The sequence below is a fragment of the Aethalodelphis obliquidens genome, unplaced genomic scaffold (assembly GCF_003676395.1).
Source record: "Aethalodelphis obliquidens isolate GAN/ISIS:26980383/991018 unplaced genomic scaffold, ASM367639v1 scaffold9, whole genome shotgun sequence".
Taxonomy (NCBI): Eukaryota; Metazoa; Chordata; class Mammalia; order Artiodactyla; family Delphinidae; genus Aethalodelphis; species Aethalodelphis obliquidens.
In genome coordinates, this window is record NW_020837953.1 from 15,639,688 (window position 1) to 15,656,906 (window position 17,219).

At 46.7% G+C, this 17,219-nt stretch overlaps 1 long non-coding RNA gene across 3 annotated transcripts in view; it reads left to right on the top strand.

Moving 5' to 3' along the window:
* Positions 1–898: 898 nt before the first annotated feature.
* The window catches only part of LOC113621657 (uncharacterized), a 38,096-nt gene continuing 21,775 nt past the window's right edge, over positions 899–17,219 (top strand). The window contains exons 1-4 of one of the 3 annotated variants that reach the window (XR_003433258.1): positions 899–1,421; positions 7,694–7,800; positions 9,768–9,953; positions 10,686–11,322. This is a non-coding gene — a long non-coding RNA (uncharacterized LOC113621657). Of the gene's footprint in view, positions 1,422–7,693; positions 7,801–9,767; positions 9,954–10,685; positions 11,323–17,219 lie in introns of those variants that run through there. The other 2 variants (XR_003433256.1, XR_003433257.1) reach the window with 2 other exon arrangements.

Here is a 17,219-nt window from a genome sequence, read left to right on the forward strand (position 1 = left end):
CAAAGGGCTACTCCTCCGTAGTCCTGAGCACTGGGAAGGCACTGGGAGGGCTCTGGCTTTGGTGGTGTATTCTGGGGGAGGGGGTCCTGGGAATAGGGATCTGAGAGGGCTGGTACAGAAAAGACAATGCTCTGCCCCAGCTCTCATGATTGGGGCCCCAAGGGAGCAGCTTCCAGGCCTTTGGTCCGGGAGAAGGAATTTCCACTCAAGGGCTCCAGGTATGGACAGAGGGAACAGAAACAGGACCCCTGACCAATCACTTCTGACCTGGGGGAGGGTAGATTTCTGGAAGCTAAGTGGGGGTTGTCTTAAAGAAAAGGATGGGGCTTCCCTGGTGGCGCAGTGGTTGAGAGTCCACCTGCCGATGCAGGGGACACAGGTTCGTGCCCCGGTCCGGGAAGATCCCACATGCCGCGGAGCGGCTGGGCCTGTGAGCCATGGCCACTGAGCCTGCGCGTCCGGAGCCTGTGCTCCGCAACGGGAGAGGCCACAGCAGTGAGAGGCCCGCGTACCGCAAAAAAAAAAAAAAGAAAAAAAAAGAAAAGGGTGACCTTGTCTGGGGTACACTGCCCAGCAAGGGCACTGTGCTTGACTTTGGCCCAGTGCACAGACGGCTCTGGAGACCAGTTGGGGTTAGAGAACTAGACTCTACTTCCTGAAGCCCTGCTGGCGTCTTGGCCGTGACCTCCTGGGATCAGACTGGTGTCCTCCTGCGATCAGGACCCTGCGGAACTTTCCCAAGATAGGTCCTCCGAGCCTGGCCGCGGTTGCACTCCTCCTGGAGCTATTGATAACGAGGGTGGGCGCGCAGGTCGAGACCTGAGGGAACCGGCCAATACCACTGGAGGGCGCGCGCGCGGGTCGGAGAGTTTAGGTGGTGACGCCTCTCCTATACATCCGCCTTCTACAACGACAAGGTCAGCAGAGGTGGAGGTGGGGGCTGTGGAGGGCGGAGGAGTTGAACTCTCGGAGCTCGCAGACCCGAGGCACACTCGGCCCCTACAGAAATCCTGACCCCCGCCCGCTCCCCGCTCCTTCCCCTCCCCTCTCCCCTCTCCTCCGCCCTCCCTCTCCCAGCCGCAAAGGAGGCCCCAAAGCTCACACCTTTCAGGGCCCACCCCTCCCCTCCCCTCCCCCTCCCCCCCCCTCCCCCTCCCCTCCCCTCCCCTTCCCCTCCCCTCCCCTCCCTTACCTCACCCCGCCCCTCCCAAGTTCCCTCCTTCCTTCCTTCCCCTGAAATCCGCTCCCGGAAACTCCCGCTTTTCTGGCCGCGCCCAGCCGGAGCTCCCTCCCCATTCAGGAGGCGACCTCGGATGCTCCCTCCTTTCTGGCCTTGCCCTTGCCCTCCCTCCCCGTGATTCCGTTCTTCTCCTTGAGCCCTTGACTTTTTATAAGGAGTGACCTGGAAGACCTCAGAGAAGGTGACTTTGTGTGTTTGTTTGTGTGTGTGTGTGTGTGTGTGTGTGTGTGGTAAAACACACATAATATTCACCACGTTACATTTTTAAGGTACGGTTCAGTGGTATTAAGTACATTCATGTCACGCAACCATCACTTCATCCATATGCTGAACCCTTCCTCCACAGCTGACACTGTACCCTTTAGATAGCTCGCCACTCTCCCCTCCCCCCGCCCCTGGCAACCACTGTTCTATTTTCTGTCTCTGTTATGATTTTGACTACTCTAGGTACCTCATGTAAGTGAAATCGTGCAGTGTGTGTGTGTGTGTGTGTGTGTGTGTGTGTGTGTGTGTGTGTGTGTGACTGGCCTGTTTCACTTAGCATAATGCCTGTAAGTTTCATCCATGTTGTAGTATATGTCAGAATTGCGAGAACGTGACTTTTGAGTTAATTCCTGAAGGAAGTGAAGGGGCAAGAGGAACCAATGTAAAGGCCCTGAGGCAGGAATGGGGCTGGTGTATTGGAGCAAAAGTCCAGTGCAGCTGGAATAGGATAGGGAGGAGGGGGAATAGTAGCCATAAGGCAAACTTTGGCTTTTACTCTGAACAAGATAGGAAGCCACTGGAGGTCACCTTTAAGCTGAAGGGTGACCGGATCAGACTCCACATTTCTATTGAACCTCGCTGGCTGCTGAGTTGATAATAGGATGGAGGGTAGCAAGGGCAGAATGGGGAGGCCAGTGAAGAGGCTGTTGCTTCTAACATTGTCTGGAGGACTAGGGAAGGCTTCCCAGGAGAAGCTGAGACCAGAAGTTTGAGTAGGAATTCACAAGGTGAGGGGTACCTTTATGTGTCGGAGGTTGGGAGTGAAGTGTTCCAGGTGGAGGACACGGCTTATACAAAGGTGTGGAGGTGAGAGCAAGTGTATTTGATTGGCAATTGTTAGTACAGTTGGCCGTTTTTTAAAAAAGTTTTTGGCCGCACTGCGCAGCATGCAGTTTATTAGTTCCCCTGACCAGGGATCGAACCCACATCCCCTGCAGTGGGAGTGTGGAGTCTTAACCACTGGACTGCCAGGGAAGTCCCAGTTGACCCTTGAATAACACGGGTTTGAACTTACATGCGGGTCCGCTCATATGCAGGGTTTTTTTTCAGTAAATACATACTACAGTAGTACATCATTCGTGGTGCAGTTGAATCCGAGGATGCGGAACTGCAGGTGTGGAGAGCCGACTCTGAAGTTATATGCAGATTTTACAGGGATTTCCAACTGCACAGGGGTTGGCCCCCTAACCCTACCACCCCCCACCACGTTGTTTAAGGGTCAGCTCATTAAACCCCTAGATTGGGAGCTTCCTGGGGAAGAGATGTATTTTCATTTCCATAGGGCAGGGCCTCTACAGGCGCTCTGAAGACCTGCTGACACCACCCTCTCCTCCCCTGTCACTGTGAAGTAAGAGTGCCACCTGGGTTAGACTAACCAGGGCTCTGGGTCTCACCAACACTCACATCATCAGTGAGCTTGCTTTACTGATTTTCCTCTCTCTCCTATATATCTTCATTTTGTCCCTTTTAAGAGAGATCATCAGGTCTCTTTCATCTTAAAAAAAAACAAACCAAAAAGCCCTCCCTCTATCCTGCTTACTTCTACAACTATTTTTGTATAATTCTCCTACCCTTCACAGCCAAACTTATAAAAATAAGGATTTTTAAAAATTAAAGTATAGTTGATTTACAATATTGTGCTAGTTTCATGTGTACAGCAAAGTGATTCAGTTATATATATATATATATTTTTTCAGATTATTTTCCTTCATAGGTTACTACAAGATATTGAATATAGTTCCCTGTGCTATACAGTAAATTCTTGTTGCTTATTTATTTTATGTATAGTAGTTTGTATCTGTTAATCCCACACTCCTGATTTATTCTCCTCCCGACCCCCGTCCCTTTCCCCTTTGATAACTATAAGTTTGTCTTCTATGTCTGTGAGTCTGTTTCTGTTTTGTATATATATATTCATTTGTGTTATATTTTAGATTCCACATATAAGTGATATATATTTGTCTTTCTCTAACTTCACTTAGTGTGATATTCTCTAGGTCCATCCATGTTGCTGCAAATGGCAATATTTCATTATTTTTATGGCAAATATTCCATTGTATATATGTATATATATATATACCACATTTTAAAAAAAAGATATTTATTTATTTGGTTACATCGGGTCTTAGTTGCGGCAGGCGGGCTCCTTCGTTGCGGCTCCAGGGCTCCTTAGTTGCGGCATGCATGTGAGATCTAGTTCCCTGACCAGGGATCAAACCCGGGCCCCTGCAGTGGGAGCGCGGAGTCTTATCCACTGTGCCACCAGAGAAGTCCCATATACCACGTTTTTTTTTAATTTAACATTTTATTTCATGGAACTAACATATACAAAGTAAAAAAAAGTGTCTGAGAACAAAAAATGATTTTCCGAGTACTTTTTTCTTTCTAGTGTATCATTTATTTAATAAATATTTGTTTTACTCATACTACGTATGGGGAACTTTGCTATCTGCTAAGAACACACACACACACTTGGCATTGCCCCTACTTTTAATTTAATTATGGATAATGGCTATTTGTAATAAGAACAAAGGTTTCTATGCTTAACATACATTAACTCATTAAACAAAAATACTATAATCATGTCCACTTTGTAGTTGGGGAGACTGAGGCAAAGAAGAGTTAAATGATTTGCACAAGGCAGACAGCTGGTAAATGGAGAGGATGGAATTTCAAATCTGGCTTAGTTTTTAGTTTTTAGTCTCTTAACCATTATAGTGCATTTATTCTCTTAGCTCCCCGCCCACCGCTGGCCCCTCTCCGCTTGTGGGATCTTAGTTCCCCAGCCAGGGATTGAAGCCAGGCCCACGGCAGTGAAAGTGCTTTCTTAACCACTGGACTGCCAGGGAGTTCCCTGCATGTATCTTTTTGAATTAGAGTTTTCATCTTTTCTGGATATATGCCCAGGAGTGGGACTGCTGGATCATACGGTAGCTCTATTTTTAGTTTTTTAAGGAACCTCCATACTGTTTTCCATAGAGGCTGCACCAATTTACATTCCCACCAACAGTGTAGGAGGGTTCCCTTTTCCCCACACCCTCTCCAGCATTTATTGTTTGTAGCCTTTTTGATGATTTGATTTTTGACCATTGTGAGGTGGTACCTCATTGTCGTTTTGATTTGCATTTATCTAATAATTAGTGATGTTGAGTGTCTTTTCATGTGCCTATTGACCATCTGTATGTCTTCTTTGGAGAAATGTCTATTTAGGTCTTCTGCCCATTGAAAATTAGTTTTTAAGGACATAAATTATGTAAAATTCCACGGTACATGCTTGCAATAAATATCCAAACATATAGGGACTTCTCTGGTGGTCCAGTGGCTAAGACTCCACGTTCCCAATGCAGGGGGCCTGGGTTTGATCCCTGGTCAGGGAACGAGATCCCACATGCCTCAACTAAAAACCCCACATGCCGCAATGAAGATCCCGCGTGCTGCAACTAAGACCCGGCGCAGCCAAATAAATAAAAAAATATTTTAAAAAATCCAAACATGAAAAAACATAAAATCAAAAGTAAAATTCTCCTTCGCTGACTACCCTGCAGAAATAACCACTGTGAAGAGTTTCTTGTGTATCCTTTTTAAGCATTTTCTATGCATTTATACAAGCATATATGGCTGTCCTTTTTCCTTGATGCATCCAGTCTTTTTTTTTAAATTAATTAATTAATTATTTATTTGGCTGCATTGGGTCTTCGTTGCTGCACGCGGGCCTCCTCTAGCTGTGATGAGCAGGGACCACTCTTCATTGTGGTGCGTGGGCCTCTCAGTGCGGTTTCCTGTCTTGTTGCAGAGCATGGGCTCTAGGCGCGTGGGCTTCAGTAGTTGTGGCACATGGGCTTAGTAGTTGTGGCTCACGGGCTCTAGAGCGCAGGCTCAGTAGTTGTGGCACACGGGCTTAGTTGCTCTACGACATGTGGGATCTTCCTGCACCAGGGCTTGAACCCGTGTCCCCTGCTTTGGCAGGTGGGCTCCCAACCACCGCGCCACCAGGGAAGTCCTGATGCATCCAGTCCTGATGTATCCATTTCAATACATATAAATCTAGCATGTTATTTTTATAAATTTAATTTATTTTTTTATACAGCAGGTTCTTATTAGTTATCTATTTTATGCATTAATGTATATATGTCAATCCCAATCTCCCAATTCATCCCACCAACACCACCCCCAGCATGTTCTTTTTAACAGATACATAATATCCTGTTGTGTGGCTGTTTTATAGCTAATTTAACCAGCCCCCTGTTGAGTATGCAAATTGTATTTCACTTTAGCTATTTATAAAATGCCACAGTAAATATCCTCTCTGTAAGTCTTTGTGCATGGGTGAAGTACATTTGTAGGCTAACTTCTTGGAAGTAGAATTGTTGGGGTAAAGGCTGTGTGTATTTTTAATTTTCATAAATTCTGCCTAATTGCCATTCAAAAAAGTTGTACCTAATTACACTCTCACTGATAACTTTGATAGTTTAGCCACATTTATTGAAACAGTTGTCTACAGTTGCTTTCTCCACCTCTTCACCTCCTGCTTACAGCACAACTCACTCTAACTTGGCTTCTCTCCACCACTTCACTTTAAAAGGATCTAAGGAAAGGTTGACCGCTCTCTCCTTTCTGAAACACTCTTGCCCTGGCTTTTATAATACCGTACTTGCCTGGTCTTCCTCTGCCCACTTGTGAATGTTGGTGCTGCTTAGGGCTTCAGTTACCATCTGCATGCAGATGACCCCCACATTATTTCCGTCTTCCTAATCTTTATCTACCTGCTTATTTGCCATCTTGATGTGCACGCATGTCCCACAGGCACCTCAGATTCAACATGCCCAACATCCTCCTCCTCTGGTGCTCCCTTCTCAGCAGCTGTTCCACTGCTGTCCAGTGGTCCTAGCCAGAAACCTGCAAGTCATTTTTGAACCTCACTGTCCCTCAACCTTCACCTCCAGTCAATCACCATGTCCCTGCCCATTCTATCTCCATAATGCCTCTCAAACTATCACATCTCTCATCATCTCCCCACACTACCCAAGTCCAGGTCCTCGCTGTGTACCACCTGGACACTGCAATGACCTTCTAATTGCCTCCCTGGCTTTAGACTTACTACTCTCCAAACCAGTCTCCACCCTGTAGCCAGAGTGAGCTTTGAAAAATGCAGATCTGATTATGTTACAGTCCTGCTTAAAACCCTTCACTAAGTTCTGATTGCACTTAGGGTAAAGACAAATAAATCTCCCCTGGCTGATTAGGCCTTGGCAACCTAACTGTTGTCACCACTAACAATTGTTAGTCACCAACTGTTGTCACTACTAACCCCCTCCTTCATACTGTAATTAGTTTCTTGAATGTTTTATGCTCCTTCCCACTCAGAGTTTTTGTCTTTGCTGTTCCTTCCTGCCTGGAATACTCTCTCTTTCCCTCCTGCCTTGACCTGGCAAACACCTTCTCAATAAGTAGGTCTCAGCATAAATTTAACTTGTTTGAGGATGCCTTCCAAGACCCTGAGACTTATGCCCAGTGCCTAACACAAGGGTTGGTACGCGTTGAGAGCTCAATAAATATTTACTAATGAACAAGTGAAGGCCTCAAGGGCCAGGTGGGTGATTACCAGACTGCAGTTTTTCACATGACCTCTGGGTGTCACCCTTGGCCTCAACTTAACCAGGTCTTGGCTGGGAACCCAGAAGGAAGGGCAGATTTGATGCCCAGCCTGGCCCCATCCATCCAGCAAACTGGGAAAGGTTATGGGAAGCCCAGCTACTTCCTGGGTCTGACACGTTCTCCATCTGCTGTGGGTCAGCTGGCTTGATAGGGTGACCGATCATACCAGTTTTCCCAAGACTGAACTGCCTGTGCTCCCAGGATGTGGAAATTTTAGTCGTAAATCTGGGACAATCCCAGGCAAATCAGGAGGATTGGTCACTGAACCGTGGACAGAGGGGTTGAAACCCCCACCAATGCACTAGACTAAGGTCTAGGCCCAGCAGGAGAGCTGGCTCCAACCCAGCCAAGCTCCTTGCAGCAACACCACTGGTGGGCTGACCCTGTAGCCTGGTGGTTGTAAGAATTTAGGGAGAGAAAGTATATATACTTTAAAGGAATATAAAGAGACCAACTTATGTCTGACAATGTCTACCATTTATTCAGTGCTTCTGGGCATAACATACTTATACATATCTTTTCTAATCCTCACAGAAATCCTAAGAGTACAGAAGATTGTTTTCCTTTCAGAGATTAGAAAACTGAGACTCGAGACCAGACTCAAGTAACCAGACCAAGTCACGCAGCTGTTAAGTAACATGGTGAAATTCAAACCCTTATCTGTCCGAGTACAAAGCTTCAGCTATTTTCACTGAATCTTTAGCCTGGCCATTTCCTTCCTTCTCTAGTCACCATTTGAGAGCCCCAGGAGTGTGAGTAGGAAGCAAGAGGCAGGTGTGGGTGGAAAGGGTTGAGGAAGAGGGTCTGTGATCAGGGCCTGAGTGGGGGGTAGGGGATCCACATAGCATTGACAGCTTGCCTGTCCACATCAGAGAAGTCTCTGCTGTCTTGAACTAGGTGTGGGCATAGCCTGGGGACTTCAGGGAGGCCCCTTCACAGGCTGTCATCCTGACACCAGGCTGTATATTCATCAAGAAGCCAAGGCTATATTTCCCAGAGTCCAGGATGAACCCAACCAGGCCTTATCTGATTGCAAATGGACATCTGGACATGAGAGAGGCACAGGGGAGGGGCCATCAGGAGCTAGCCATAAACTCAAGAGATAAGTGAGGGGTGGGGGGATGGGTGGGGATGTGACAAGGGTCATGGTAAGTACAGTGCCTTGCCCAGAGTTTAGGCTCAGTGAGTGTTGCAGTTAATGAGATAGCCAACCGCCCCTCTTTCCTAGAAATATTTGTAAGGCTGAGTTTTATTTTTGCCCAGATGGTTGTTTAGGAATTGAACTGCTTTTGAATACAAAACAAGAGTTGGCTGTGTAGAAGCATGAGCAGAGGCCTGACTTTGGTTGTGTGGAAGAATGGGCAGAGGCCTGACTAGGCTGTGCAGTGGTCAGAGCCCTGATGAACACTTATTGGTCTGGCAGCCAGATACCCACTCCACAGGAGGTGTGATAAGCCAGACTCTGGGATTCCTTTACATTAAAAGACAAAATGCAGGCATCCTTCAAGAATTTTAAGTTCTCCGGCAGGAAGGTGCTTTGGGCTGTGCTGTTTTACTTTATTTTATTGGTGATGTCCAAAGATTTTTAGGGTGCAAGATCTGTCCTGGATCATCTTGGCCTCAAACCTGCCAGCCCCTGGCACTGGTGTGGCCGGCACCCCATGGCCATGTTCTTCCCTGTGGCTCCACTCTGCCAGCCAAGCCATCAGATGGGTGGTACTTGAGCAAGTCTTACCCAGAGTTGGGCCATGTCTCTGCTCTTCCCTAGCTGGCTTTCCAGCTTCCACTAGAGAACTGGGCCTTGTACATTCTAGGGAAGGCTGAGGATCTGGGCGTAAAGCAGGGGCAGAGAGAAGAGAAACCTTGCTTAAGCTGCCTTGTCCACAGGATTCCTCTTTCCTTCATTCTGAAAATACCTAGTTCCAACTGTGATGAAAGGGAAGAGGAATTTGTGAAAGTTACCAATACTGTACCATCACATTGATGTGGGACCTCTTGCCACGAGCTCATGGAAGACAGTGACCTGGTGCAGTGGAAAGCACAAGACTTTAGGGTCAGTCAGAATTGGATTCTGTTACTTTCTTGCTGGGTAACCTTGGGAAAGTTACTCAACCTCTCTGAGTCTTGATTTCCTCAATTGATAAATAGGGATAATAATAATAATGATAATGTCTACATCATATGTTTGTTTTGAGGTCTAAATTTGCTGACCAATGTATATAAAAATATAATATTTATTGAGTGCTTATTATGTGGTAGGTCATGTTTAAGTGCTTTATAAGCATAATATGAACTCACATAACCCTATGAGTTGTGTACTTCCATTGCCCGTGCTTTATAGATACAAAACTGAGACTCAAAGAGCGTGAGTAACTTGTCCACACTGGTAAATAGCAGAGCCAGGATTTGGACCCAGGCAGTCAGACTCCAGTTCACATGTACTTAACTACTAAGCCATGATGCCATATGGAGTAGGACTGAATAAAGAATAGCTATTATGATCATAGTAATTTAGTATTAAATGCTTTTTATATCCATGGTGTTAAGTGTTAATTATTAGCATATTTGGATGCAACGTTTATCCCTTTTGTTCCTATTTCTTCCACAGCCATGGTAACAAAGGGCCTTGTGCTCACTACAGCAGAGCATCCTGTCTTTGTCCAACCCAGCCCAGAACATCAGTCTCTGCAAATAAAAGATGTGGCCACTCGGCCGCCTGTCGGTACCCCCACCAGAACACTGAGAAAGGTTGAGGCCTCTCCAACTGGAACTGAACTAGGAGAGCAGCAGACAGGTACTACATATCGGCTGACTGGGAGCAGGGCTTACAAAAGAGAGGTCATGCTTAATAAACCTGATTAATTTCTTTGAGTGGCAACAATGTAATCAGACAGGAGTGAAAGGAGGGATAGTAATTTATCCTAATTCCAAAGCACAGGAGTGCAGCTAAAACCAACACACAGATTTTATGGAGATGCTGCTGGGGCCTGGAGGGTTCTGGTGGCATTCAGCCTTGGGGACAGCCAGAGGGAAACTCAGTGAGTTGCTCACAGTGACCTAGTGAAGAGGAAACCCAGAGCAGGGACAGAGCACAACCTGCCTAAGCCTTCTAACCTAGACACAAATCTGCCTGTTAATTCCCTTCCAGTGGCTTCCTGCCACCTATATATAATAATGTGGATGATAATAAAACAATGATGGCTGCATTTATTTGATATCTACTATGTGTACTGTACTATACAAAAAGGAAACTGAGGCAGAAAGCTTAAGAAACCTACCCAGTCACATACGTATTAACACACAGCTGGGCCTCCAACCCAGTCTGCTCTCACATTCCAGTCCATTTGCAACTGTGTTTAATGATGCGTCTCTTCCATCAGACAGGAAGCCCCTCTGTAGCAGGAATTGATTCAACCTTTGCTCCTTTAGCCCTCAGTAGATGGAAATGCTGAAGCTCCTACGTCCTCTGTGCTTCTCTTTCTGAACACTCTTCCCTGGGTGAGCTCATCCTTGCTTTTGGCTTCAGGTCCCACCTCCTGGAGGAAGACTTCTAGAGAAGAGAGTCTAGAAGACTCCCTAACCTCTGACGCACCCCAGATGAGCACCCTAGTCTGAGCCCATCGTATAAATTCCTTCCTTCTTGCCAGTAACGATTTAGGAATGGGGTTATACCCAGTGAGACTAAGAGGACACTTGCTGGGGGGCTTCTGGGAAAGGTTTTCTCACTCCTAGGAGAGAATCACTGGAAGCGACATGCCCAGTGGCTCTCTTCCTGGGAATGTTGTCAAGTCTAGATATGTCCTGGACCTACTGAAGCTGGTGTGCTCCCAAGCTGAGAATGGAGCCAACAGCAGGGATGGCAGAGTGGAGAGCTGGAAGGAGTCTTTGTCCTTGAGGGCATGAGTGCCCTGCCATCCCTGGAGGCCACCCTAATGCTGAACAAGGGAAATTAAATATTGTCACTGCTGAAGCTATTGAGAGTGGGCTTTCTGATATTTTGTGGTAGAAAGCATCCTTACTAATATAACCAGGGCAGCATTACGACTTTTGTGGGCCCCTTCCTACAGAACAATTTCTTTTTTTTTTTTTTTTTTTTTGCGTTATGCAGGCCTCTCACTGTTGTGGCCTCTCCCGTTGCGGAGCACAGGCTCCAGACGCGCAGGCTCAGCCGCTCCGCGGCATGTGGGATCTTCCCGGACCGGGGCACAAACCCATGTCCCCTGCATCGGCAGGCGGACTCTCAACCACTGCGCCACCAGGGAAGCCCAAACAATTTCTTTTTTAATTATGTTTTATGACTGCATTGGTGTAAAGATGAATATATTAATATTATCTATTAAAACATCTTTATTAAAACTTTTTTCTGGGACTTCCCTGGTGGTGCAGTGGTTGGCAATCTGCTTGCCAATGCAGGGGACACGGGTTCAAGCCCTGGTCTAGGAAGATCCCACATGCCGCGAAGCAACTAAGCCCATGTGCCACTGCTACTGAGCCAGTGCTCTAGAGCCCGCGAGCCACAACTACTGAGCCCACGTGCCACAACTACTGAAGCCCACGCACCTAGAGCCCGTGCTCTGCAACAAGGGCAGCCACCACAATGAGAAGCCTGCACACCACAACGAAGAGTAGCCCCCGCTTGCCGCAACTAGAGAAAGCCTGCACGCAGCAACGAAGACCCAAGGCAGCCAAAAAAAAAAAAAAAGGAATAGAAATGTCTTTAAAAAAATAAAATAAAATAAACTTTTTTTCTGATTTAAAGGAGATTAAAGCATTTTTTTTTTTTGAGGAGCCCTAAGAGTATTGGGACACTAATAGGCCTACCCATGCCTAGTAGATAGACTGGTCCTGGATACGACTCCCAAATAGTCATGTCCAGGCCATACCTCCCTTTTGACCTTCAAACCTGCATACCCCACTGCTTATTGGATAGTTCCACTTGAGTGTCTTACCTCAAATTCAGCATACCTAAGGCTGAACACACAGTTTCTCCCACACCTTTTCTTTGTCCAGTGTTCCCTGTCTGAATGAACTATGTACTGACCAGCTAGTTGCACCAGCCAGAAACGTGGGACCTCAACTTCTGCCTCACCCTGTGTCCAATCTATCACCAAATGCTGTCACTTTCCCTCTTAAAGGGCTCTTAAAAGCATTTATTTATTTCCCTCTCCATTCCTTTTTTTTTTCTTTTATTTATTTGACCGTTCCATGTGGCATGCAGGATCTTAGATCCCCAACAGGGGATTGAACCCGTGCCCCCTGCAGTGGAAGCAAAGAGTCCTAACCACTGGACCACCAGGGAAGTCCCTCCATCTACACTCCTACCTCCACTGCTATTGTCCTAATCCATGTTACCTGGATTACTGCCATGGACCCTAATGCTCTCCCTACACTCTCCCTGTAATCTTTTATCTACACTGTCCTCAGAAAGAGTTTTTTCAAACTGCAAACCTGATTCCGTCATCTCCCTGGTTAAAACCTGATGGCTTCCTGTTGCTCTTATGACATAGACCCAAACCTTCAGCGAGGCCTCCGAGGCCCTGCCTAGCATAGCCCCTGCCTCATCTTACCCTTCTCTCCTCTTACTCTGGGCTTCAGCCACATGATCTTCCCTTAGCACCTCAAACGCAAAGGCTCCATCCTGCCATTGGATCTTTGCACATGCTGTTCTTCCATTTTCTAGTCCTCTCTCAGCTCAAATGTGCTTTCTCAAGGAGGCCTTCCCTGACTCCTAGGAAGGTCAAGTGTCACTATGTGGTATTGGGCAAGTTTCTTAACTGCTTGGTGCCTCTGTTTTCTCATCTGTAAAATGAAGATGATAGTAATGCCTAACTCAGGTTTGTTGTGAGGATTAAGTAAAATGCTGCATGGGAACCACCCTGAGGCCGGACTGGTGCAGTGCTCTGCTTGGACAATTGTCCTGCCCTCTGGCTAGCTTTCTAGATGAGGACAGTAGTGGAGAGACCCCGCCCCCACCTCCACTAACTCTAGTTCGTGATATTGGGGTGAGACAGACCCTAAAATGTTAGGGCTTCAAGAAAGAGCATCTACACAAGGGCACTCAAAGATTTCTGAGTGTCTTGAATGAGACCAAGGAGCTAGTTGTGCCAGGAAGTCATTGACAATGCCTGAGGTTAGGGTGGGGTGCTCAGAGAGAGGGAGACATCAAGGGAACCCTCAAAGGTCAAGGAGAGAGGAAAGGTCAGTGGGAGCACACCACAGTTTTGTCAGATCTCTGAGTGGCCCAGAGCCCTGAGAATGAAGGACATTGGTTACCATGGGGTCTCTATGTTGGGTAAACCTAGGCTCCCATCCCACCCTGTCACTTGTGGGCTGGAAGATGGGGAAGTCATTTCACTTCTCCTTGCCTCAGTTTCCTTATCTATAAAATGGAGCTAATAATTTATTTTTTAGATTGATAGGAGGATTAAATGGGACTGTATTAACTTGCTTGGGCTGACATAACAAAGTAGCACAAACTGGGTGGCTTTTTATTTTTTTGCGGTACGTGGGCCTCTCACTGTTGTGGCCTCTCCCGTTGCGGAGCAGAGGCTCCGGACGTGCAGGCTCAGCGGCCATGTCTCATGGGCCCAGCCACTCCGCGGCACGTAGGATCCTCCCGGACCAGGGCACGAACCCGTGTCCCCTGCATCGGCAGGCAGACTCTCAACCACTGCGCCACCAGGGAAGCCCTAAACTGGGTGGCTTAAACAACAAATTTGTTTTCTCATAATTCTGGAGGCTAGAAGTCTGAGATCAAATTTTCTGTAGGATTGATTGCTTTTAAGGGCTCTCTCCTTGGCTTATTGATGGCCATCTTCCTCCTATGTCTTCACATGGCCTTTCCTCAGTGTGTGTCTCTGTCCTAATCTCTTCTTATAAGGACGCCAGTTATATTGGATTAGGGCTCACCCATATGACCTCATTTTAGCTTAACTACCTCTTTAAAGACCCTATCTCCAAATACAGTCTCATTTCAAGGTACTGGGCATAAGGACTTCAGCATAGGAATTTTGGGGGCACACAACTTAGCCCATAACAGCGATGTAGACATAGGTTAAGTAACCAGCACGCAGCAAGGGCTCAGTAATGCTAACTCTTTTTTCTCTGTCATGGTAAAAGCAATGCACTCAGCCCCAGAACTCCACAGATAAATGTGGCTTTAAGCCATTTGGTGCCTATGACTTTCCCAAACACTGGAGGCAAGGACTTTGCTCTTCCTCTCTCCTCCTTGGGCTGGGAATTTTGATAAATCACATCGTGTCCAAAAGCAATTGGGAACTCTGGGAGTTATTTTTAGTATATTAACTTAGCTAAAAAAATCTAAAACATTACACTGCCAATCACCAAAGCAATTCTACTCTGACAGTATCTGCTTGCAGCCTTTGCTAAAATGAACCTATAATTGATTTGAGTAAGGTAGCCCAAACTCAACCCGCTAACTAATCAGTGTTTACCAAGTGTGAGTTTTTGTGCCAGATGCTGTGGAAGACACAAAGAAATCCAGGACACAGTCCCTGCCTCAGGACCTAGAGGCTTTGACTGGGATGTTAGCTTCTGTCTGGAAAAGAGAATAGAAAGCAGCCTCTGATGTGAGTGAAATGAAGGATCAGATAGAGTTTGATGTGCCTGTGGGACATCCAAGTGGAGCTGCCCAGGGGCCGGTTGGATGGACACCTGTGGAGCTCCAGAGACTGGTCTGGTGATATAGGTGTGGGAGTCATTATAATAGAGATGAAGCCACGGGGAAGGGTGGTAGCTTTGAGGGATGGTATGGTACGTGTGGAGAGAAGAGGGCCAAAACTAAGTCCCAGTTTCATGGGAGAGAAATCTGACTGGCCCAGCTTGAGTCCAGTCAGCTGGGGTTAAGGGGTTAGAGTCAAGTCAGATAAACATGGCTTCCAGGGCCCCAGGGCTCCAGCTGTGTAGGTGGATTGGGGAAAGGTGATTCTCAGGGAAGGCAGTTGGTGAGCTGAGTTGGCATCAAAAAGATGGTTACCAGAGAGAGCATGCACTGATGGAGTTGGCACTCACATTTAGTAAACACTCAACAAACATATGCAGAATCAGTGAGTATATTAGCAAATCAATGAATTAATGAAGGGATGAGTAATCCTGCCACAGACTTTTTGGTAACACTATTTTTTCTTTTTTTTGGCCGTGCCATGTGGCCTGCAGGATCTTAGTTCCCTGACCAAGGATTGAACCTGGGCCCCTGGCAGTGAAACTGCCGAGTCCTAACCACTGGACCACCAGGGAACTCCCAGTAACACTATTTTTTAAAACTGATTTGCAGTTCACACACTATAAAATTTTCAGGAATTCCCTGGTGGTCCAGTGGTTAGGACTTAGCGCTTTCACTGCTGGAGGCCCGGGTTTGATCCCTGGTCGGCGAACTAAGCCATGTGGTGTGGCCCCCCAAAAAATTAATTTTAAATTGTACAGTTCAGTGTTTTTTAGTATTACCACATATATTTGATTTCGTGCTTCCTTCCATGAGACACAGATTTGAGTAGAGTCCTCTGTGGACATAGAGTACCAGTATGACTTCATGTTTAGTTTCCCTTACACAGAAGGCAGTTTGAGGAAAGGAACCCCCTTCCCTTCTTTGGAGGATGCCCAAGGACAGGAGCTGGAGAAGGCCCAATGTGGGAAAGCTACAGAAGGGCAGTGAGGAGTCCCGAAGTTGCACACAGCATCATTGCACAGTGTCACTGCCCCCAACCCATCTGTGAGGCTGCAGCAGGCAGGATGTGCAACCAGATGGCCCTGGACAAGGAAATACCCATGGACAGCAAGACCTTCCTCAACAGTGGAGGCTGGGACATTCAGAGAGCATGGACGGGCTTGGAAAGAGTTCATATTTATTCCTTTATCCCCTCCGTTGGAAGAGTAATGGACCCTCAAAGATATTCACATCCTAATCTCTGGAACCTGTGACTGTGTTCTGTTATATAACAAAGGGGAATCAAGGTTGTTAATTAGCTGATTGATTATCCTGGTGGGTCCAGTGTAATCACAAGGGTCTTTAAAAGTGGAAGATGGAGGCCAAAGAGGAATCAGAGTCAGAGAGGGAGGTGTGACAATAGAAGCAGAAGCTGAAGTGATTCTGTGTGAGAAGTGATTCAACCATCGCTGGCTTTGAAGATAGGAAGGAGCCACATGTCAAGGAATGGGGCTGCCTCTGGCAGATGGAAAAGGCAAGGAAATGGATTCTCCCCATTTCCACAGTTCTGCCAATCAGTCAGTTGATTTTAACCCCGTGAGACCCTTGTCAAACTTCTGATCTCCGGAACTGTAAGATAACAAATTTGTGTTGCTTTAAGCTACTAATTTTGTGGTAATTTGTTACAGCAGCAATAGGAAACTAACACACCCTCCTAGATAACTAAAAGGGACAACAGCAAGATTCACTTTTAGATTTTCGTTTCTTTTTATTCCTTTTGAGTAGTCTCTATTTTCTCTAAGATCTGCTCTTTTGTCCTCCTGGTCCCCATTTTCCACTCTAGGCAGAGGACCTTTTGGGAGGTTGCTGAGTCCTTAATCCCAAGAACATGCCTACCCAAATCCATTTGTCCTTCCAAGGCCTGTCCCCAGATGCCACCTTCTGCTTGAAGCCCTCATCATTTTCCCCAATGAATACGATTTCTCCCTCTCAATCTCTGCACCACACCCCTCGCTGTGACACCTCTACATTCATGACTCGACTCTTCTAGGAGTCTACAATTATTTTTCCTTTGCTATTTTAAAATGCCAGGGACTTCCCTGGCAGTTCAGTGGTTGAGACTCCATGCTTCCACTGCAGGGCGGTGTGGATTTGATTCTTGGTTGGAGAACTAGGATTCTGCATGCCGCATGGTGCGGCCAAAAAAATAAAATTAAAGCCAGCCTTTGTAATCAGGGGCAGTCATGTATGGATGTCCCTCATTATCTGTGGGGGATTGGTTCCAGGACACCCCCCTCCCCTGTGTGTACCAAAATCCATGGATGCTTAAGTCCCTTATATAAAATGGCAGACTACAGTCAGCCCTCCAATTCCACGGATGTGGAACCCGTGGCTTTT